The sequence below is a fragment of the Hordeum vulgare genome, chromosome 7H (genome assembly GCF_904849725.1).
Source record: "Hordeum vulgare subsp. vulgare chromosome 7H, MorexV3_pseudomolecules_assembly, whole genome shotgun sequence".
In the NCBI taxonomy this organism is placed as follows: Eukaryota; Viridiplantae; Streptophyta; class Magnoliopsida; order Poales; family Poaceae; genus Hordeum; species Hordeum vulgare.
In genome coordinates this window covers 223,084,744-223,108,729 of record NC_058524.1, presented here as the reverse complement: position 1 = coordinate 223,108,729, position 23,986 = coordinate 223,084,744, and positions in this window count along the sequence as shown.

Genomic DNA, 23,986 nt, shown 5'->3' with positions numbered 1-23,986 from the left:
ATTTAAGCCTCCCGCAAGCTTGAGCTATGCTTTCCCTGTCACGAGGCCAAAAGTTATAAATAAAGTTCCGATCACGATGTACTAAATGCATAGGATAGAACTTTTGATGAAATTCCAATTTCAACCGATTGTAGCCCCATGATCCAGTATCATCACATAGCCTATACCATGTCAACACCTTATCCTTCAAATATAAAGGAAAGACTTTCTTTGTAGCGACCCGACTCAAAACGAGTCAAGCCTCTGTGTTTCTGTGCCATCCCTGGATCAGTATGCTGGCACACACAGTACATCAATGTATATATCAAAGTGCAATCACATGTAAATAGCGTAAAACTGATATGTACCTTAAATATCTCAGCGGAAGCAGTCAAGGGAGTGGAGTCCCAATAAACACCAACGGCAAGTTGAGTGTAGACCGTAACCCTGAATCGTACTCTTACTCGTCGAAGAAAATATCTGCAACATAAGACGTTGCAACCGTGTAGGTCAGCATATTGAATATGCCGGCAAGTCACATAAGAGAGGGGTGAAAAGTAATCATCTATACTATATGCATATATGGCAGGTGGGGCTATAAGTTTTTAGCGAAAAGCAAGTTTTCTCCTACATCAAGAGAGGGCTAAAAGCAAAATGTTACTACATTGTTGGTTGTTAACGAGATGGTTCCACCAACCAATTCTCGTACCCATGTTGTCAATAATACCCACATCAATATTATTATTTGTGTTGAGAATTTCAGATAACTTCAGTTCCTTTGGCTCAAGTTGTCCATGACCGTGGACAAGGCTAATCGATTAGGTTTGAGTACTCTGCAGAGTTTTGCACACATTCCCCACAAGATTTGATCGCCTCCGTGTATGTCCTCACACTTCAGGGTGTTTGAAGACCGGATGATCAAAACATGGTATTTCAACGGGTCCCTCTGAATCCTTGTCAGTGCCCATCCAATCCTACCGTTCTTCTACATCTGCTAGCACCGCCTGTCCAGAGTCGCCACGCTGTCCAACCAAGCCAGAGCCCATAATGACTTGTGGCTGTGCAGGTAAGCCTTGGGTCTTGAAGCCTCCGTCCGTCTGTTCGAGCCTGGGTGAAGCTTTCTGCAAGATGTCATGGCCGTCTCCAGCATCCCGGGTCATCCACTGGTTTCTCCAGGGAGCCGATCAACCGTCCTTCACCCAGAGTTGCATTGCATCACGAGGTCTTGAAAAGTCTTGACTTAACCGGTCTTGGTTATTAAATTATTCTCGCATCACTCGTGATAAACTCTCAACCAGAATCCCGTCTACTCAAGCATAGCAATATGAAATTTGTCGTCCCGGACAAAGTAACGGGGTTGTTGGGTGCCTACCACATGATACTACAATATGTAACCATAATTTCCAAGTACCTAGTCAGCATGCAAATTGGGCATAGGATGGAAGAACTACGATGCATAAAACATAGGTGATACATGATCAAATGACTTGCCTGGTATTACTTGATGAGGATATTCGCACTCATAATCCTGATAATTCTACTCGCCACACTCCGAGCAATCTGTCGTAAACAAATAGCATTCAATAAACATTCATGCCAAAGAGTAAGAACCAAGAGAACATAAAAACAAAGCATGTCTTGGTGCAAAATAACAACGTACTAAGGTTTAATAAAAAGGTCCTAAGTGTGTTGTAAAGTGAAGGTGCATGAATGAGATCAAAAGAGTTAATGGACGATGAACTATTGCAATATAAGCTCGACTTGCATACACTATGGGATATGATCAAAAATATTGGGAGAACAACATGAATGTTGTTTGACAAATAGTATAAGACATAAGAATTTATTTGTAGAAAGAATTTCTTGAAATGGAGCACTACAACGCAAGTTATAACGAATTGAAGTATGAATTGAATTTGCATTCAAAAGGTCAAGAGAAGTTGAACTGAAGTACGATGGTTACGTACAAAAATATATGACATGAGTGTTTAGGAGTAAAAGGAATCAATTTAAAAGGTGGTACGATTTGCAAGATAAGGTCAAATGAATGTTTGAATACAAATTTGAATCGCTCAAATTTGTAAGGTTCAAAGGTCGAAACTAATGATTCTAGTGGATATAGGAGATCAATATGAGCGTGTAGAAAAAAGAATTACTACATTTGAAATAGCGGATCAAAAGATACAAATACTTCAATATAACATTGAATCGGCTTAGAACGTTGTGAACACTTTTGGGCACTAATAGATAAATCTGATTTGATCAAAATTATAAGTTGAAAAGTTAAAACTAATGATACAAACGGGAATATTACTTTGATACGAATCCGACGCAATTGGATTCATCTAAAACGGAGCTACGGATAAAAAGATATGATCAAAAGAAGTTTGAATATCAGTGTGAACAAATTTTGAAATTTGAAAATTTCAAAAAGTTGATATGATAGGTTCACCGCATAGGTGGGATCAAGACGAAACTCTAGGCGTTGGTTTCATCTAATTCGGATAAACGAGTAAAAAGTTATGGCTATTTGAAAAATCAGGGCCAAGCTGTTTTACAGAAGAAAAGTGCTATGTCTAAAAGAATTCTAGTACTAATGTGTAAATACGAAGACTAATTAATATATCTAATTACTCTACCGTATACTAGTGTAGGAATACTAGTCTAGAAATAATAAACTACGGGAGTATAAAAAAATACGAAGAGAAATACCTTTAGAATGCAGAGTAAGAATTAATTCCAATGAGGAGACGACTTCGAGAAATCCCGCCGAAGAGAAAAGAATATTTTTATTTAATAAACCTAGTCAAACCAAAAGATTGATTTAACCCGAAATAGATGATTTTTGGATGCTCCTATGGATCTATATTTATAGGTTGAAGGGAGGTCTAATGGTCCATAGATAGGCAATGTGGGACTAAACATATACGTAACGTGGAGAGAAAAGAAAAAGAAAGGAAGAGGGGTGCCGCATGGGCCAAAGAGTTTCGGCCAGCCGCGTGTAGAGCACTTCCGGCCAGCCGTTTTTTTATTTTTATTTTATTTTTTATTAATTTTTGAAAAAAAAACAACGAAGAAAAATATATATTTATAAATGAAATTAAGAAAATATTTTATATAGGCATATTATATATCAAAATTTTCAGAATAAAATTTCCTACAACATGAACATTTTATTTTTCACAAAATAAAAACTTTATAAAATTTTATTTTTTTAAAAAAATCAATAAAATCCAAATTTTGTCGTTAAAATTTTTGGCACTATTTTTCTTCTGACTTTTATTTTTTTGGGGGGGTGTCATGTTACCTCCTCTCTTTCTTGCTTGGCAAGTATATTGTGAGGAAATATTTTGTGGTTGAAATCTTGTGCCAAAAATAAAATAAAAATTCAAATCAAAAACCAAAGGAAAATTCAAGTGCCACATTCATCCAAATTCTTTATGGTTGAAGAAGTCATGTTATCTTCTCTCACTGATTTTAAATGGATGAATTTGAATTCAAAAGAAAAATGGGAAAGTCATGTTATTCCCTCTCATTGAAAAGTTTTAAAAAGTTATAAATTTCACTCAAGTTTCAATCACTCAAACAAACAAACAATCAATCGAATAATTATATTAACATTCCAAAATTTATAATTTTGGGATGTTACATTCTTCTTTACCTCACCCTCGGGCAAACCTGCAAGCTTAAATGAACCACAAACTTCATCTACATAGATTAGATGCAAGTCTCGATGTGAAGATCCATCTCCTGTGAAAGGATTAGCCAGCAGTTTCTCAAGCATACCCAAAGGAATTTCATAAAAGATATTTTCAGTAGGTACCTCAGGTTGAGGAGCAACTCCTCGTGCTTCCGTTCGTGGTGAACATACCTCGAAAAAATTCCTCAAAGAAACAGTTTCCATAGTGACAAGTGACAATAAATTTCAGCACAGTATAAAAATGTTTCCTTACCAATTTCCACTTACCAAAGGCGCTTCACTCCCCAGCAATGGTGCCAGAAAAGAGTCTTGATGACCCACAAGTATAGGGGATCAATCGTAGTCCTTTCGATAAGTAAGAGGGTCGAACCCAACGAGGAGCAGAACGCTCTGATAAACGGATTTCAGCAAGGTAATAACTGCAAGCACTGAAAGTAGCGGTAGCAAGTGATTGTGTAGCGAGGTGAAACGTAGCAAGCAAAGAGTAACATGTAACAAGTAGTAGCAACGGTGCAGCAAGTGGCCCAATCCCTTTTGTAGCAAGGGACAAGCCTGAACAAATTCTTATAGGAGGAAAAACGCTCCCGAGGACACACGGGAATTTCTGTCATGCTAGTTTCATCATGTTCATATAATTCGTGTTCGTTACTTTGATAGTTTGATATATGGGTGGACCGGCGCTTGGGTACTGCCCTTACTTGGACAAGCATCCCACTTATGATTAACCTCTCTTGCAAGTATCCGCAACTACAAAAGAAGAATTAAGACAAAGTCTAACCATAGCATTAAACTAGTGGATCCAAACCAGCCCCTCACAAAGCAACGCATAGACTGGGGTTTAAGCTTCTGTCACTCCAGCAACCCATCATCTACTTACTACTTCCCAATGCCTTCCTCTAGGCCCAAATATGGTGAAGTGTTATGTAGTCGACGTTCACAAAACACCACTAGAGGAAAAACAACATACAACATATCAAAATACCGAACGAATATCAAATTCACATGACTATTATTAACATGATTTATCCCATGTCCTCACGAACAAAAGTAACTACTCACAAAACATAATCATAATCATGATCAAAGGTGTAATGAATAGCAGCAAGGATCTGAACATAAACTCTTCCATCAAGTAATCCAACTACCATCAACTACAAAGAGTAATCAACACTACTAGCAACCTTACAAGTACCAATCGGAGTTGCGAGACGAAGATTGGTTACAAGAGATGAACTAGGGATTGGAGAGGAGATGGTGCTGATGAAGATGTTGATGAAGATGCCTCCCCTCCGATGAGAGGAGTGTTGGTGATGACGATGGCGGCGATTTCCCCCTCCGGGAGGGAAGTTTTCCCGGCAGGATCGTCCTGCCGGAGCTCTAGATTGGATCTGCTCAAGTTCCGCCTCGTGGCGCCGGCGAAACCACGAAAAAGCCCCCTATTGATTTTTTTTCCAGACCAAAACCCTTCATATAGCAAAAGGGGGGAGCTAGTGGGCCGGCAGGCAGCCCAGAAGCTTGCCCTGCGCCACCAGGGGGTGGTGGCGGAGTGGGGGCTTGTGGAGCCCTGGTGGCCCCCCTCCGGTAGTTCTTTCGCCCAGTATTTTTTATATATTCCAGAAAAAATCCACGTAACTTTTCAGGGCATTTGGAGATGTGCAGAATAGTGGACTACGATTTGCTCCTTTTCCAGTCCAGAATTCGAGCTGCCTAAATTCTCCCTCTTCAAATAAACCTTGCAAAATAAGAGAGAAAAGGCATAAATATGGTACCACAAGTAATATAACAGCCCAAAAAGCAATAAATATCAAGATGAAAGAATGATGCAAAATGGACGTATCAACTGCCCCTTTGGTACCTTTGCTTATAGACGTATGCCTATTGGCTTGTGCAATGCACCTGCCACGTTTCAAAGATGTATGATGGCTATATTCTCTGACTTTTGTGAAAAGATTGTTGAGGTTTTCATGGATGATTTCTCCGTTTACGGTTCTTCCTTTGAGATTGCCTCAGCAACCTTGATCAAGTCTTACAGAGATGCAAAGATACCAACCTCGTCTTGAAATGGGAGAAGTGCCACTTCATGGTTAATGAAGGCATCGTCTTAGGACACAAAATCTATGAGAAAGGCATTGAAGTTGATAAGGCTAAGGTAGATGCAATTGAGAAAATGCCTTGCCCCACAGATATCAGAGGTATACGAAGTTTCCTAGGTCATGCTGGTTTCTATAGAAGGTTCATTAAAGACTTCTCTAAGATTTCTAGGCCTCTTACCAACCTCTTGCAGAAGGATGTTCCTTTTGTTTTCGATGAGGATTGTGAGGAAGCTTTCGAAATACTTAAGAAGGCCTTGATAACCGCACCTATTGTTCAACCACCTGATTGGAACTTGCCCTTTGAAATCATGTGCGATGCTAGTGATTATGCTGTTGGTGCTGTTCTAGGACAAAGAGTTGACAAGAAGTTACATGTCATTCACTAGACAGTGCCCAAAGAAACTATGCCACTACAGAGAAGGAGTTTTTAGCAGTCGTGTTTGCATGTGAAAAGTTCAGATCTTATATAGTTGACTCCAAAGTCACTATTCACTCTGATTATGCTGCTATTAAGTACCTTATGGAGAAGAAGGACGCTAAGCCTAGGCTAATCAGATGGGTTCTCCTGCTACAGGAATTTGATCTGCACGTTGTTGACCGAAAGGGTGCTGATAACCCTATAGCAGATAACTTGTCTAGGCTAGAGAATGTCCTTGATGACCCACGACCTATTGATGACAACTTTCCTGATGAGCAATTGACTTTTGGGATGATCCTCACCTTTATAAGGAAGGAGTAGATGGTGTTATTAGACGTTGTGTGCCTGAACATGAACAGGGACAGATCCTGCAGAAGTGTCATTCCGAGGCTTACGGAGGACACCATGGTGGAGACAGAACTGCTCATAAGGTATTGCAATCAGTTTTCTATTGGCCCACTCTCTTCAAGGATGCTCGTAAGTTTGTCTTGTCTTGTGACGAATGTCAATGAATAGGGAACATTAGCAACCGTCAGGAAATGCATATGAACTATTCACTGGTCATTGAACCATTTGACGTCTGGGGCTTTGATTATATGGGACCCTTCCCGAGTTCCAATGGGTACACTCACATCTTAGTTGCTGTGGATTATGTCACTAAGTGGGTAGAGTCTATCCCCACTAAGAATGCTGATCACCACACCTCTATTAAGATGCTTAAAGAAGTCATTTTCCCAAGATTTGGAGTCCCTAGATATCTGATGACTGATGGCGGTTCACACTTCATTCATGGTGTTTTCCGCAAGATGCTCGCTAAGTATGATGTCAACCACAGAGTTGCATCTCCTTATCATCCTCAGTCTAGTGGTCAACTTGAGTTGAGTAATAGGGAGATGAAATTGATCTTGCAAAAGACCGTCAATAGATCTCGAAAGAATTGGTCTAGCAAACTTGACGATGCACTATGGGCTTATAGGATAGCTTATAAGAATCCCATGGGCATGAGCTGGAACACAAAGCTTATTGGGCAATCAAAGAGCTCAACTTCGATTTCAAACTTGCCGGTGAGAAGCGGTTGTTTGATATCAGCTCATTAGAAGAATGAAGGACCCATGCATATGAGAATGCCAAGTTGTTCAAGGAAAAGGTTAAGTGATGGCACGATAAAAGAATACAAAAACAAGAGTTCAATGTAGGTGATTATATCCTGCTATACAATTCTCATTTAAGATTCTTCGCAGGCAAGCTTCTCTCTAAATGGGAAGGTCCCTACGTTGTCGAGGAAGTATATCGTTCCAGTGCCATCAAAATCAATAACACGGAAGGTAATTTTCCTAGAGTGGTAAATGGGCAAAGAATCAAGCATTACATCTCTGGTACTCCCATAAATGTTGAGACCAATATCTTCAATATCATAACTCCAGAGGAGTACATAAGGGATGTTTATCAGCCTGTTTCAGACCCTGAAGACGAAGAGGTATGTGTTTTCTCCGTTTTGGAATTTATGGAAAATTAGAAAAATAAAAAGTAGTACGGAGAGCGCACGAGGCAGCCACAAGCTTGGTTGTCGCGGCCTCCCCCTGGCCGCGGCAACAGGGCTTGTGGGCACCTCAGGTGCCTCCCGGACTCCGTTTTCTTGCGGAGCACTCCTTCTGGTCCAGAAAAAATCATTATATATACGCCCGAGGGTTTTGATCTCCGTATCATGCAGTTTTCCTGTGTTTTTGTTTCGAGCCTGTTTTCCGCCGCACATCTAGGTCAAAGATGTCTTCTCAAGATTCAGAGGGGGAGAGCTATGTGGCTGATTACCTTGCTAACCCCAAGGTATATGGGGATTTGGAACCTTATGGCTGGACCACTGACGAGGAAGAGGACTATGATCCCAAAGGGAAGGAACAAACGAGTTCCGATGAAGAGGAGACTCCTCTGCCTCAACCTGGACGCACCCATGTGGAGTTCAAGAAGTCAAGCCTCCCTGACCGAAGGAAGAAGCCTAAGACCCTGTTTATCCCTTCTCGTTTCTTGCAGGAGAGTAAGCAGGAACTTTGCCATAGAGTGTTAAAGCTTGAGGAGGAAAATGACGATCTAAGGGAGCAGAACTTTATGCTCAAGTGGAAATTAGACAAGCTCAAGAGTGCTTCAACAACTCCACCACCATCACCACCAAAGGAAGACAACTAAGCATTCGTATGGGCATCTCCCTTGGCTTATGCCAAGCTTGGGGGAGTTTCCCTGGTATCGTATCACCTTTATATCTTTTGCTTTTACCTTTGTTTTAGTTCTTTCCTTTTCAGTTTTTATTTATTCTCTTAGTGGAATAAGTCTTTAGAGTTTTAGTTTGAGTCTTTTGCTTTGTGTCTCCCCCAATGTATTCGAGCTTGCGAGCTATATAATAAAGAGTATCTTAGTCAAGGGATTTGTTTTGTGCCGTGATCAAAAGTATGAAAATAACGATAGCATGAAAGATCATGAGATGATCTTATGGAAAGTGATAGCTTCACATATAAAAAGTATGATGATTGAAACTTGTTGAGAGTAGACCAACATAGACCTCAGTCATTGTTGCAATTAATAAGAAGTAATAAGGAAAGAGAGGTTCACATATAAATATATCATCTTAGACACCTTCTATAATTGTGAGCACTCACCAAACTATTGCATGCTTAGAAGTAGATGTTGGACAAGGAAGACAACATAATGAATCGTGTTTGCTTGGTTCCAAACAATGTTATATGATTAGAGATCCCTTAGCATGTGACGATTGCTGCCACCTCATATTAGCCAAAACTCCCGCACCAAGTAGAGATACTACTTGTGCATCCATAAACCTTCAACCCAGTTTTGCCATGAGTGTCCACCATACCTAGCTATGGATTGAATGAGACCCCTCAAGTAAGTTGTCATCGGTGCAAGCAATAAAAATTGCTCTCTAATATGTATGATCTATTAGTGTGTGGAAAATAAGCTTTATACGAACCTGTGATGAGGAAGACATAAAAGCGATAGACTGCATAATAAAGTTCTTTATCACAGGAGGCAATATAAAGTGGCGTTCCTCCGCACTAAGAGGACACACATCCAAACCTCAAAAGCGCATGAAAACCTCTACTTCCCTCTGCGAAGGGCCTATCTTGTACCTTTACTTTTGCCCTTGTAAGAGTCATGGTGATCTTCACCAATTCCTTATTTAGCCTTTTTCTTGGTGAACGTCATATGCTTGGGAAAGAACTATATTCATATATCAACTTGGAGCTGAGTACTTATGCTTTATTATTGTTGACTTTACCCTTGAGGTAAATGGTTGGGAGGAAAAATTATAAGCCCCTATCTTTCTCTGTGTCCAACTGAAACTTTGATATCATGAGTACCACGTGAGGTGTAACAATTGTGGAAAACAAAAGAGATGATTGAGTATGTGGATTTGCCTTACAAGCTCTTATTTGACTCTTTCTGATAATATGATAAACTGCAATTGCTTCAATGACTATGGACTGTTGTTGGCTACTTCTCGGTAAGGTTTTTGTTTCATACTTTGCTTTGTGAAGGAATTGTTACTTTCCCATAAGAATCTCTATGATGTATTGCTGTTCTATGTGTGACCATGATGCCCTCATGTCCGTATTATGTTTTATCGACACCTTCATCGCTAAACATGTGGACATGTTTTGGGTCTTGGTTTTCGCTTGAGGACAAGCGAGGTCTAAGCTTGGGGGAGTTGATACGTCCATTTTGCATCATGCTTTCATGTTGATATGTATCGCTTTATGGACTGTTATTATACTTTGTGGAACCATACTTATGCCTTTTCTCTCTTATTTTGCAAGGTTTATTTGAAGAGGGAGAATACCGGCAACTCGAATTCTGGACTGGAAAAGGAGCAAGTCTGAGTCCTCTATTCTACGCAACTCCAAATGCCCTGAAAATCAACGTGGAATTTTTTGGGAATATATAAAAAATACTGGGCGAAAGAAGTGTCAGAGGGGAGCTGCCAGGGGCCCACAAGCCTGGTTGCCGCGACCAACCCCCTAGCCACGGCAACAGGGCTTGTGGGCACCCTGGTGGCCCACTGCCCCCCTCTTTTGCTATATGAAGGGTTTCGTCCGAGAAAAAATCAAGGTGGAGCTTTTTCGTGGATTCGCCGCCGCCACGAGGCGGAACTTGAGCAGAACCAATCTAGGGCTCCGGCAGGACGATCCTGCCGGGGAAACTTCCCTCCCGGAGGGGGAAATCGTTGCCATCGTCATCACCAACACTCCTCTCGTTGGAGGGGAGTCATCTCCATCAACATCTTCATCATCACCATCTCCTCTCTAAACCCTTGTTCATCTCTTGTAACCAATCTCGAGCTCGCGACTCCGATTGGTACTTGTAAGGTTGCTAGTAGTGTTGATTACTCCTTGTAGTTGATGCTAGTTGGATTACTTGGTGGAAGAGTTTATGTTCAGATCCTTGATGCTATTCATTAAACCTCTGATCATGATTATGATTATGCTTTGTGAGTAGTTACTTTTGTTCCTGAGGACATGGGATAAGTCATGCTAATAATAGTCATGTGAATTTGGTATTCGTTCGGTATTTTGATATGATGTATGTTGTTTTTCCTCTAGTGGTGTTAGTGAACGTCGACTACATAACACTTCACCATTTTTGGGCCTAGAGGAAGGCATTGGGGAGTAGTAAGTAGACGATGGGTTGCTAGAGTGACAGAAGCTTAAACCCCAGTCTATGCGTTGCATTGTAAGGGGCTGATTTGGATCCACTAGTTTAATTCTATGGTTAGACGTTGTCTTAATTCTTCTTTCATAGTTGCGGATGCTTGCGAGAGGGGTTAATCATAAGTGGGATGTTTGTCCAAGTAAGGGCAGTACCCAAGCGCCGGTCCACCCACATATCAAACTATCAAAGTAACGAACGCGAATCATATGAACATGATGAAACTAGCATGACAGAAATTCCCGTGTGTCCTCGGGAGCGTTTTTCCTCTTATAAGACTTTGCTCAGGCTTGTCCCTTGCTACAAAAGGGATTGGGCCACTTTGCTGCACCATTGCTACTACTTGTTACTTGTTACTTTTCGCTTGCTATGTTTCACCTCACTACACCATCACTTGTTACCGCTACTTTCAGTGCTTGTAGTTATTACCTTGCTGAAAACCGTTTATCAGAGCCTTCTGCTCCTCGTTGGGTTCGACACTCTTACTTATCGAAAGGACTACTATTGATCCCCTATACTTGTGGGTCATCAGGCGCCACAGGAGGGCTTTTGTTTGTTTGTTAAAAGGGAATTAAAAGGGAAGGCAGTGGAGAAGGAGTGCTTCAGGAGGTCTTTTGTTTGTTTCAAGGCTTGCCAGTAGGGGTTTCTGAATGGTTGTAGGCCCTATTTAGTTGTCCATGCAACTGCTTTGAATGGAAGATGGAGAGGCCAGCTAGCAGCAGCTTCTGCAGTTGATGGACACAACTGGCTATTCCCAGTTGCATTTGGTGTGTTGGAGGTAGAGTCCGAGGAGAGTTGGGTCTAGTTTCTGTAGCAGTTGCGCAACATTATAGGTACACCCTTGGGTTTAGTATATACACATAGATGCCTGCAAGGGTTTAGATACTAAAATAGGAATTGTATTCCCTGGTGATGGGGTTATGGTCCTAGGGTAGGGTCATAGGTCTGCCCTATAGGTCCTACCCAAGGACTACCCTTCATAGAAGACAAGGCCCTTGGACAGTTCCGACTGAACTAAGGACGCACCGTTCATCCAGTCAGCGACGATCCACTCGGAGCATATCTAACGTACCGACTGGAATCCACTATGTACATCGTAACCTCCCAGGAGGGCAACGGTCATACATTTTCATACACCATTATTAGCATTTAAAGCTTACGTTACCTGTAACGTAAGCATTTACTCGCCACTATTCCACCCCTGTCCACCGGGCCATTATGAAGGGCAGCACACTCTATATAAGCCGCCCTTCCCCACCGGTGCAAGTGCTGGCACTGGCTGTAATCCTATAATCCACTCGACACAAAGCTCCCAAGAGCACTGAGACGTAGGGCTTTTACCTCCACCATAGAGGGGCCTGAACTCATACATCCTCGCCGTATTTAAGGCTCTGCCCATATAGTTTCGTACCCCATACTTCTACTATCAGACTTATACCCACGACAGTTGGCGCCCACCGTGGGGCAGGAGTCTAAGCGACTTCCGACGAGTTTGCGATTTCATCTTTTCGTCATGTCGTCCGGCGGAGATCTGTGCATGGGTCATGAGATCCTCTTCGGTGCCCTCTCCTTCATCGTCGACGATTCGACATCGCTTCGGGATGCGCCCCTCGACGTCGAGGCGCTTCCCAGTCACGGGGCTACGCACTTCCGTGCTAGTGCCTGCGGTGTTCTTCTTCTCCAGCCATCGGCCCCGGTGTTGATCTTCGCCCCCGTCACGCGCCGCAACAAGCGATCCCGTCGTCCGCGTCTCCAGCGTTGGGTGCGACACGCCCTGATGCGACAAAGTGCATCCTCTCATGTGGCGGTGCTCGAATCGGTTGTGGTCCCGCCGTCATCCCAGTACTTGGAGTCAGTTCCGACTGAACTACCTTCCGAGTATCCGGGTCACGGGCCTGCAGCCAAAATGCTCATGGCCGATTCCCACGAAAGTCCCCTCGGGACTGGTCGGAACGAGCGTGAGTTCGGAGAATCATCCGGTGCTCGTCGTCAGCACCATCGTTCTTCCAGTCGACGCACTCGCCAGAGCAACGTCGAGGTGTTCCGCACACCCATCCTCAACTTGGCTGCGGCCGCCAGGATAGCCGATTCTCTCCAGCCGACTGATTCAGAGGCTGGTAGAGGAATCGAGCAGATCCATGCCTTGTTGCATACAGCGCAACAGCAAAATTCGGCGGTCTCCCAATCGCACAACAGGATCCACAACAGTTCTGTTCAAGCGAACACGCATCGGTCGGTTTTCAGTCCCGACTCTCGCCAGCGACGCAGAGGGGGCAGCCGTTCCAGGGACCCGAGTCGGAGTCCGCTTCCCATTCGGTCTCATCCTGAAGATCGCCGCCGTTCACGTACTCCTCCGTGGGGTTGGCCTTTCGGGCCCCGACATTACGATGATCGTCGTTCGGGCGGTGGCGCACATGATCCAAGGCCTGATGCAAGAGGGTACATCGCCCAGAAGAAGGTCGACAGAAGTCGAGCCCACCGTGATGGTCACGATAGAGACCGTCCGAGTGGAAGCAGGACCGTCGTTTCTGGCCCCGAGTGCTTCAGTCCGGCCATCCGCTCAGCTGACATCCCTCCCAACTTCCGATTGGCGACGGGAATCAGCAAATTCATGGGAGAGTCCAAACCAGAAACTTGGTTGGAGAACTACAGAGTGGCGGTCCAGATCGGTGGCGGAGATGACCATGTCCCCATGAAACATCTCCCCCTGATGCTCGACGGTTCGGCGCGAGCTTGGCTAAACCAGTTAGCTCCGTCAAGCATCTACAGCTGGGCAGATCTGTCCTGACTCTTCATCAAGACCTTCGAGGGTACGTGCAAACGCCCTGCTGGTCTCGTAGAGCTCCAGCACTGTGTGCAGAAGCAGAACGAGCCCTTGCGCGATTTCATCCAGCGCTGGACGACCCTCTACCACACGGTGGAGAACGTCACAGAGCACCAAGCAGTCCGCGCCTTCAAGGCAGGCGTGCGGTATAGAGATCTATACCTGAAGTTCGGTCGGACATGCGACATCTCCATGAGAAAGATGATGGAGCTAGAGACGCGCTATGCAAATGGCGAAGAGGAGGACCGCATACGTAGCGGCAAGCATAATTCAGTCATCGATGGAGATGGGAACAACAATCGGAAGCAGAAGCAGAAAGCTCAATCCACTCCGCAGGCAGAGGCAACAGCCGTTACAAATGCCAAGTTCAAAGGCAAGGGGAAAGCACAGTACACCCCCAAGAAGAGGCAGTCAGGAAATTCCATCCTGGATCAACCGTGCCCAATCCACACGAAGATGGATGAAGAAGGCAATGTCATATTCCCGAAGCATATCACTCGGTAGTGTCGCCTCCTGATCCAAGGATTCGGCGAAGGACAGCCGAGTGAGAGGGACACCGAGCAGGATGATGAGGACAAGGAGGATCCGTCCCCCCAAGTCCATGCAACATTGATGATTTTTGCTGATGTGGAAAGCAAAAGTCGACTGAAGCTGGTTAACAGGGAGGTAAACATGGAAACCCCATCCACTCCCACGTTCCTCAAGTGGTCACAGACTGCGATCACCTTTGATCAGTCAGACCATCCAGCACACGTACCCACCCCAGGGAGGCAAGCTCTGGTCGTCGACCCGGTGGTGGAAGGAGTCAGGCTGCGCAAAGTCCTCATGGATGGCGGCAGCGGCTTGAACATCATGTACGCCGACACCCTCAAGGGAATGGGCATTCCGATGTCCAAACTTAGCGAGAGCAGTATGCAGTTCCACGGAGTCGTCCCAGGAAGAAAGGCCAAATCACTCGGCCAGATTGCGTTGGATGTCGTCTTCGGCTCTGACAAGAACTTTTGTAAGGAGAAGCTGACATGCAAGGTGGTAGATTTCCAGAGTGCATACCATGCGATTCTGGGCCGTCCGGCATATGCGCGTTTCATGGACCGTCCATGTTACGTCTATTTGAAGCTGAAGATGCCCGGTCCCAAAGGTGTGATTACTGTCACATGCAATCCGCAGCGGACCGAGGAGTGTCTGCAGCAGGGGTCGAGAATTGCCGATCAGCAGATGGCTATTCTCGAGCTGGATGAGTACAAGAAGACCGCCAACCCCGCTAACTTGATGCGTTCAAAGAAGCCAGCTTCCGAGTCCGCATTCCAGTCGGTGGGAGACACGAAGAAAGTCAGCATCCACCCGACGGACGACACCACTGCCCCGACAAACATCTCCACCACCCTTGATCCAAAATAGGAAGCCGAGCTCATCCAATTCCTCCGTGAGAACTGGGACATTTTTGCATGGAAGCCTGCTGACATGCCAGGTGTACCCAGGGAGTTGGCTGAGCACCGACTGCATTTGGATCCTGCTGCTTGGCCCGTCCGAGAACGCCTGCGTCGTTCCGCCATGCACAAGAGGAAGGCAATCAGAGATGAGGTGGCTAAACTTTTGGTAGCTAACTTCATTCGCGAGGTACACCACTCCGAGTGGCTCGCTAATGTCGTCATGGTGCCCAAGGAGGACAAGTCTCTGCGTATGTGCATCGATTTCAAGCATCTCAATAAGGTCTGTCCGAAAGATCACTTCCCGCTCCCCAAATTGATCAAATTGTTGATTCGACTGTGGGTTGCGAGCGTTTATCCTTCCTTGATGCCTATTCGGGCTATCATCAGATCCGTCTGTATGGTCCAGATGAATTAAAAACAGCCTTCATCACCCCATTCCGGTGTTTCTGTTACATCACTATGCCATTCGGTTTGAAGAATGCAGGAGCAACTTTTATGCGCATGATCCAAAAATGCTTCCTAGACCAGATCGGTTGAAATGTGGAGGCATATATGGATGATATCGTTGTCAAGTCGCAAAAGGTTCCAACCTGCTGACTGACTTGGCAGAAACATTCGCCAACCTACGTAGGTACGATATCAAGCTCAACCCAGCCAAGTGTTCATTCGGCGTTCCCAGCGGGAAGTTACTCGGTTTCTTCGTTTCCGAACGAGGGATCGATGTCAACCCCGAAAAGATCGGGACCATTGTCCGAATGGAGCGGCCGGTAAGAGTACATGATGTTCAAAGGCTCACAGGTTGCCTAGCGGCTTTGAGCAGGTTTATTGCTCGACTCGGCAAGAAGGCGTTACCTCTAAACCGACTCATGAAGAAGTCAGATACCTTCGAGTGGACAGACGAAGCCCAAATCGCATTCGACGACCTCAAAGCCCTGCTTTCCACCCAACCGGTTCTTACTGCCCCGCTCAGTAAAGAACCCCTTCTTCTGTACATCGCGGCTACAAATCAAGTCGTCAGCACCGTTCTGACAATCGAACGCGAAGAATAAGGCAAAGCGTACAAGGTTCAGCGGCCAGTATATTATGTTTCCGAAGTCCTGACTCCTTCCAAGCAGAGGTATCCCCATTATCATAAGCTTATTTATGGGATCTACATGACTGCAAAGAAGGTGGATCATTATTTCCAAGACCACTCGGTATGTGTCATATCTGATGCTCCATTGTCGGAAATTCTCCACAATCGGGACGCATCAGGCCGAGTGGCAAAGTGGGCAATGGAGATGCTATACTGCGACATCAAGTTCGAAGCCAAGAAAGCTATAAAGTCTCAAGTTCTTGCTGACTTCATAGCAGAATGGGTAGAACAACAGCAACTGACTCACATCTACTCGGCTCATTGGAGCATGTTCTTCGATGGGTCCAAGATGTTGAATGGCTCCGGCGCCGGCATAGTGCTCATATCCCCAAAAGGTGATAAACTCAAGTATGTGTTGATTTTGATTCTTCCAACAACGAAGCAGAGTACGAAGCTCTCCTTTACGGGTTGCGCATGGCCATCACACTCGGCGTCCGTCGCCTGATGGTCTATGGCAACTCAGATCTGGTGGTTAATCAAGTAATGAAGGAATGGGATGTAAGGAACCCCACCATGACTGCATACTGCAACGCAATAAGGAAGCTCGAGAAGAAGTTCGAAGGTCTGGAACTTCACCATGTTCCCCGACTGAAAAACCAAGGAGCAGATGAATTGGCAAAACTTGGATCCACTAGGAGACCGGTCCCGAGTGATGTCTGCCTCGAGCACCTACACCTCCCCTCGGTAAAAGAAGATCCTTTTACAGAGGAACCAGTACAACCGAAGAGCTCAATAGATCCGACTGAAGTCGAGGTCCCCGCTGTGGTTGATTTGATCATGGAGATTCTAGCTGTCATTCCCGAATGGACTGTGCCGTTCATTGCGTACATCATGAGGCAAGAGTTACGAGAAGACGAAGTCCAAGCTAGGCAGATCGTTCGCAGGTCGAAGTCCTTCACCGTCATTGATGACCAGTTATACAGGGAAAGTGTTTCAGGCGTCCTTCAGCGGTGTATCTCTCCTGAGGAGGGACAGTTAATCTTGGAAGAAATTCACTCGGGAACTTGCGGTCATCATGCCTCCTCAAGGGCCATCGTCACCAAAGCATTCAGAGTTGGTTTCTTCTGGTTGGGGGCAAATGAAATGGCAAAAGATATGGTCGACCGTTGCGAAGGTTGTCAGTTCTATTCAAACAAGTCCCACAAGCCAACGTCTGCACTGAAGACAATTCCTCTTGCTTGGCCATTTGCCGTGTGGGGGTTAGATACAGTCGGACCATTCAGAACAGGCCAAGGAGGATTCACTCATCTGCTTGTAGGAGTCAACAAGTTTACCAAGTGGATTGAAGCCAAGCTTATCAAGAAGCTTGATGCCCTTACGGCCATCAAATTTATCAGAGACATCATCGCCAGATACGGGGTTCCGCACAACATAACCATCGACAATGGCACAAACTTTGACTCGGACAGGTTCAAAGGTTTTTGCACAGGCCACGGTATCCGAGTGGATTTTGCATCCGTGGCGCACCCACAAACAAACGGGCAAGCAGAGCGGGCGAATGGACTTATCCTTCAAGGGTTGAAGCCTCGACTCCTGCGAGAAGTCGGACATGCCGCCGGCGCATGGGTCACCGAGTTGCCTTCGGTGCTGTGGGGCCTCCGAACAACTCTGAACAGATCGACAGGGCGATCCCCATTTTTCCTGGTTTATGGAGCAGAGGCAGTCCTTCCGAGTGACTTGCTTCACAACTCTCCACGAGTCAAACTCTTCTCCGAAGCCGAAGCAGAGCAAGCCAGGCAAGACGGAGTAGACCTTCTAGACGAAGAGCGCGAGATGGCACTGATCCGTTCAACAATTTATCAATAAGATCTGCGGCGATTTCACGCGCGGCACCTCAGGAGCCGCACGTTCCAAGCAGGCGACCTGGTGCTCCGAGTGGATCAACAGAGACCACACAAGTTGGCTCCCGCCTGGGAAGGACCGTTCATCATCTCTAAGGTGCTGAACAATGGAGCATATCGACTCTAGAACCTCGACAGGGAAACGGACGAGCCACGAGTATGGAACGGAGATCTACTGAAGCGCTTCTACACATTTACCGCCGATGGAGATAATGTAAAGAACAAGTATCATTGAAGTAATACAAAGCAGATTGATTTCTTGCCGATTCAAAATTCTTCCGCGTTTGCAGACTCCGGTCTAAAAAACTAACTCCGAGTGTGCACTAAAAGTCACACTCGGGGACTTAGCTGCGACCCAGAGTCGCCTAAGTACAAACTCGCTCCGAGTGTGCACTAAAAGTCACATTTGAGACTTAGCTGCGACCCAGAGTCGCCTAAGTACAAACTCGCTCCGAGTGTGCACTAAAAGTCACACTCGGAGACTTAGCTGCGACCCAGAGTCGCCTAAGTACAAACTCGCTCCGAGTGTGCACTAAAAGTCACACTCAGAGACTTAGCTGCGACCCAGAGTCGCCTAAGTACAAACTCGCTCCGAGTGTGCACTAAAAGTCACACTCGGAGACTTAGTTGCGACCGTGAGTCGCCTAAGTAAACAACTCACTCCGAGTGTGCACGAAAAGTCACACTCGGGGACTTAGCTGCGACTCAGAGTTGCCTAAGTAAAAAAGCTTCCTCCGAGTGTATACTCGAGATACACTCGGAGGCTTAGCAGACCCTCATTGAGGCTCATGTGGATGTGAAGACAACTGACAACTACATGAGTACCAACTCACTCCGAGTGTGTGCACGAAAAGTCACACTCAGGGACTTAGCTGTGACTCAGAGTCGCCTAAATAAGAAGCTTGCTCCGAGTGTATAATCGAGATACACTCGGACGCTGAACAGACCCTCATTGAGGCTCATGTGGATGTGAAGACAACTGACAACTACATGAGTAACAACTCGCTCCGAGTGTGCACCAAAAGTCACAATCGGGGACTTAGCTGCGACCCAGAGTCGCCTAAGTAAAAACTCGCTCCGAGTGTGCACCAAAAGTCACACTCGGGGACTTAGCTGCGACCCAGAATCGCCTAAGTAAAAACTCGCTCCGAGTGTGCACCAAAAGCCACACTCGGAGACTTAGCTGCGAACCAGAGTCGCCTAAGTAAAAAGCTTCCTCCGAGTAGGCACTCGAGATACACTCGGAGGCTTAGCAGACCCTCATTGAGGCTCATGTGGATGTGAAGACAACGGACAACTACATGCTTCGCATGGTTGCCATTGGCTTCACTAAGAGACGCCCAAACAAAAACCACGAGCCAAAATCGTGTCAAAAAACTCAGCGAAAGAAGAGCAAAAGATCCGATTCGAATTCAAGTTGGATCTACGATCAGTCGGCTCGGTGTGAATCAAGTTTATCCACACCGAACCACGAATGTACCGGCCAACAGCAGTGGCCAAAGTTTAATACAGATTCCACTCGGCATACCAAGGTAAATGTGCGTTCAACATAAAGTTTATCAAGCGTCACCGGGGCTGGCAGGCTCCACAAAGGTGTCGAGGTCGATTCCGTCTGCAATCCGAGTGGCTGTGTCGAGGAAGGTCTCCATGAAATCTTCGAATCGAAGCTTCTTGGTGTTGGCGACCTGCAACATCTTCAGCTTGTCTTCGCGGGCTTCCTTGCAGTGCACTCGGACCAGAGACAACGCCACGTCCGCACAACACCGAGCGGCAGACTTCTTCCATGCCTGTACTCTGCTTGGGACGTCCTCCAGTCGCGTCATCAACCCCTCTATCTCGTTCCGGGAGTCATCTTCAGGCCACAACTCCTTGTCGATTCAGCCGACAACTCTTCTCAGGCGACCAATGAAGGGGCCCACCCTGTTAAGGCGAGAATGCGCTCGGAGCATGTCCCGGTTAGCTTCATCGTTGAGTGGAACATTCGGAACAAGCGAGCGTTCAATTTCGGCTGCTTCAGCCTCAACGTCTCGATAGAAATCTGCAAAGAAAAGGCAAGCAGAAAATAAGCGTGGAGTGAACTCCAAAGTCAAAAAGCACTCGACAAGAACTTACCACCAAGCAGTGCGACCATCTTCCTCGCCCAGTCGCCGACGTAGTTCTCCTGCGCTCTGCACCGAGTGTTCATTACCTTCATCTGGGCCATCCAGTCAGATCTCTCCTTCTTCATTTTTTCTACCTCTGCCACCAGTGCCTTGTTGGTCTCCAAAGATTCCTCCAAAGATTTCTCTCGGTCAGCAAGAGCCTTCTTCACGCCAGCCAGGTCATTCACAGCCACCTCCAAGTCCGCAGCAAGTTGAGTCTTCTCAGCCTTCAGAGCATTGTACGCCGATCCCATTTCACAAGTCTTCTGCCAAAGAGACACAAAGGGAGGATCAGCCACATTCAACAAGGAAAAAGTCTCAAAAGATATGACAAAACAATCAAAGCTCAAAAATTCTTCAGACCCCTGCCGATGCAAGAAATCGATAACGGTCTCGGGGACTACACCCAGTGGGTTCACTGAGAGTGACCCCACTGGCATGAAGCTCGAACAGGTCGGCCCTATTGAGCTCCATAGCAAACCAACAACACTATGAGATTACTATCTTTCGACCCAAGTAACACTACTCTCGGGGACTACACCCAGTGGATGCACTCGGCATGCCCCCACTGGTACCATTCGGGCAGATCAGCTCTGATCTATTCAGATTACGGAAAATACATATAAAGACAACTGCCGGTGCAAGCACTCGACAGAAGTCTCGGGGACTACACCCACTGGGTTCACTCGGAGTGAACCCACCGCAAAACCAACCTATTGCATCCGAGTACCTCGCTGAAACCCCCAGTGGGTACCAAGAGGAAAGTAAACACTTACTAGCACACTTACCTGGATATCGTCCCGAAGTTCCAAGCTCTTCTTGTATAGGGACGCGATGGAGTCATACGCTCCCTTGGCGTCGCCCACCATCAGCTCCACCTGCATCATGGCGTCCTTGGCGGCTCCTACCTGATCTTCCGGGAGGCGTCGAGCATCATATTGAACGGCCGACGGACCCGGCGCGGCAGAAGGCTCCCCGGGCACCCCGAGCTCCACTCCAGTCGGTTCCGTCATGAGGGCCACCGTCTCAGTCGGCGACACCGTCTCAGTCGGCGGCACATTCATGGCGGGATTGGCAGCGGGTTGGATAACCCCATGGACAGGCGCCAAAGCAGGCTCCGACCTCCTTTGGTCGTCATCGTCCAGATGGATCACATTCGAAGGAAGCCCGACTGAACAAAATAAAATTACAGAAAAAGGTCAAGATCAAAGACAGCACTCGCGAAACAGTAATACAGCTCTCGGAGTCGTGACAACGTACCTTGCTGGGACATGGCGACGTTATCCGTGTCCATGGGATCATCATCCTGGCGCGGCAGAGAGGTGGCGGAGGTAGCAGCTCTGTTGAGTGAAATCCACTCGACGGATAAACATGAGTTCCCAAAAAGAGGAGTTCAATCGGATACTGAAGGAAGATGAAAGAGTAAAGATACTTACGCTGAGGCGACCGGAACAGCGATCCTCATCCGGAGCAAGGCTTTCCGAGGTTTAGGCCCACTAGGTTTAGCCACCTTGGACGGCTGGTTCTCGGGCTCGGCAGAAGCACCCCTGGTTCACTTCACACTCCGAGCACTCGGAGCCACGAGAGGAGCTGGCGGAGCACTCGGGGCCGCGGGAGGAGCCGGCGGAGCAGCAGGGTCATGACGACGCTTGGTTCAGTGCTCTGGTGGTGAGGGTGACGAGCTCTGCTCTCCACTCTCCTCCTCCTCCTCTTCCGTCTCCCCAGTGTCAGAGACGTACTCGGCGCTATCCGCGCTGCCCTCCTGGCTGCCCTCCTCTTCCTCGACTGGATTCCCGTTCGAGAGTGCAGAATGCCAGTTTGCCCACTCCTGCAGAAAACACAGTTGGCAACGTCAGTCAGCCAGACAAGAAAGGCAATAAAGTTGAGAAGGTTAAAAGCACTCGACAACATGTACTCACCTCATTCGGAGGAGGATTTTCGGCGCGGAAGGGCTTCACACGCCGGGCTCCCACGGGGTTATCACACGTGCCTGTGATGCTACAGACCCACAAGCTCACAGTCTCCCCGCTCACGTCCTCTGGATGAGACCGAGTGGAATCCGAAGACCCCGCGTAATGCCACATAGCGTGGTCTCGGGCCTGCAGCGGCTGGATGCGCCGACCCAGAAAAGTCTTCAGCAGGTCCATGCCGGTGACACCCCTCCGGACGACGGCTATCAACGCGTCGACCAAAGGCTGGATCTGGGTCCTTTCTCCCTTAGAGAGCGCAAGCTTCCTGGGAGGGCCCGGACGGTCTAAACTGAAAGGTGGCAATCCACTCGAAGCATTCGGGCAAGTAATGTACTGGCAATAGAACCAGGGCGATTGCCAGTTCCTAACTGACTCGGATAGCTGGAGGGAGGGATAGCTACTCTTTGTTTTCTTCTGAAAGCCTAAACACCCGTAGAGCTGGAGGATGTGCGTCTTATCATCCGACTGGCTAAGCTTTTTAACAGTTTGGGATCTAGCGGAGAAGACATATTTAAAGAGCCCCCAGTGGGGAGGGCATCCTATGAAGCAATCGCAGAGGGTGACGAATGCAGAAAGGTGAGCTATCGCGTTCGGAGGAAAATGATGGAGCTGCGCCCTGAAGTAATTCATGATACCTCGGAAGAAAGGATGGGGAGGCAAGGAGAAGCCTCTGGCCACGTGGCTGAGCAGCAGAACGCGCTCCCCCTCCTTCGGCGCCGGCTCCGTCTTGCCTTCCGGCAGCCTCCAGGACTTGTTGGCGACCATACCGTGCTCCACCAGCTCCAGGACGTCGTTCTCCGTCACCGAGGAGGGGAGGAAGTCCCCCTGGATCCAGCCCGCCGGCAGTACCCGCTGCCGCCGCTGAGTGGAGGCCCCCCTTATTCTTCTTCTTCTGCGCCTCGAGCTTGCTGGTCTGCCCCTTCGTCATGGTGAGGACGGCGGATCCGCAGAGGAGGAGGGGAAAAAGGTGGCTTGAGGTGTGCAGATAGCTGCAGGAGGAGCGAGATTAACGGGAGGAGGATGAGTAGCGCATAGGAAATACCGCCGGGGAGGCTTTAATAGGCTTCCGACTGGGTCACTTACAGGTGGGCCCATGATCTTATCCCCCCAACCGGCCGCTGCAAGATTAGTGGAGAAGATAACGGCACGGTAATCGAGGAGGCAAAACCTACTCGATGGCGATGTCGTCATCCCCGCTGAGCGTGCGGCAACCAAAATTTGAGGATCCCGGAAAATCCGGTGCTGTCAGTTTGACCAGTCACGTCGAAAGACTCCGCGGAAGCACTCGGTCCCTGATGGTTCGTTTCACTGGCATATTCACTCGGATCACTGGCTGAAAGGATAAAATGGATCGAGGCAAACAACGCTAAAGTCACCTCATTATCAGTCGGTTCCAAACTCCAGACATCACTTCATCGTTCCAACCCCGATCCATTCGGGGACTAATGATGGGGTTATAGTCCCAGGGTAGGGTCATAGGTATGCCCTATAGGTCCTACCCAAGGACTACCCTTCATAGAAGACAAGGCCCTTGGACAGTTCCGACTGACTAAGGACGCCCCCATCATCCAGTCGGCGACGATCCACTCAGAGCATATCTAACGTACCGACTGGAATCCACTCTGTACATCGTAACCTCCCAGGAGGGCAACAGTCATACATTTTCATACACCATTATTAGCATTTAAAGCTTACGTTACCTGTAGCGTAAGCATTTACTCGCCACTATTCCACCCCTGTCC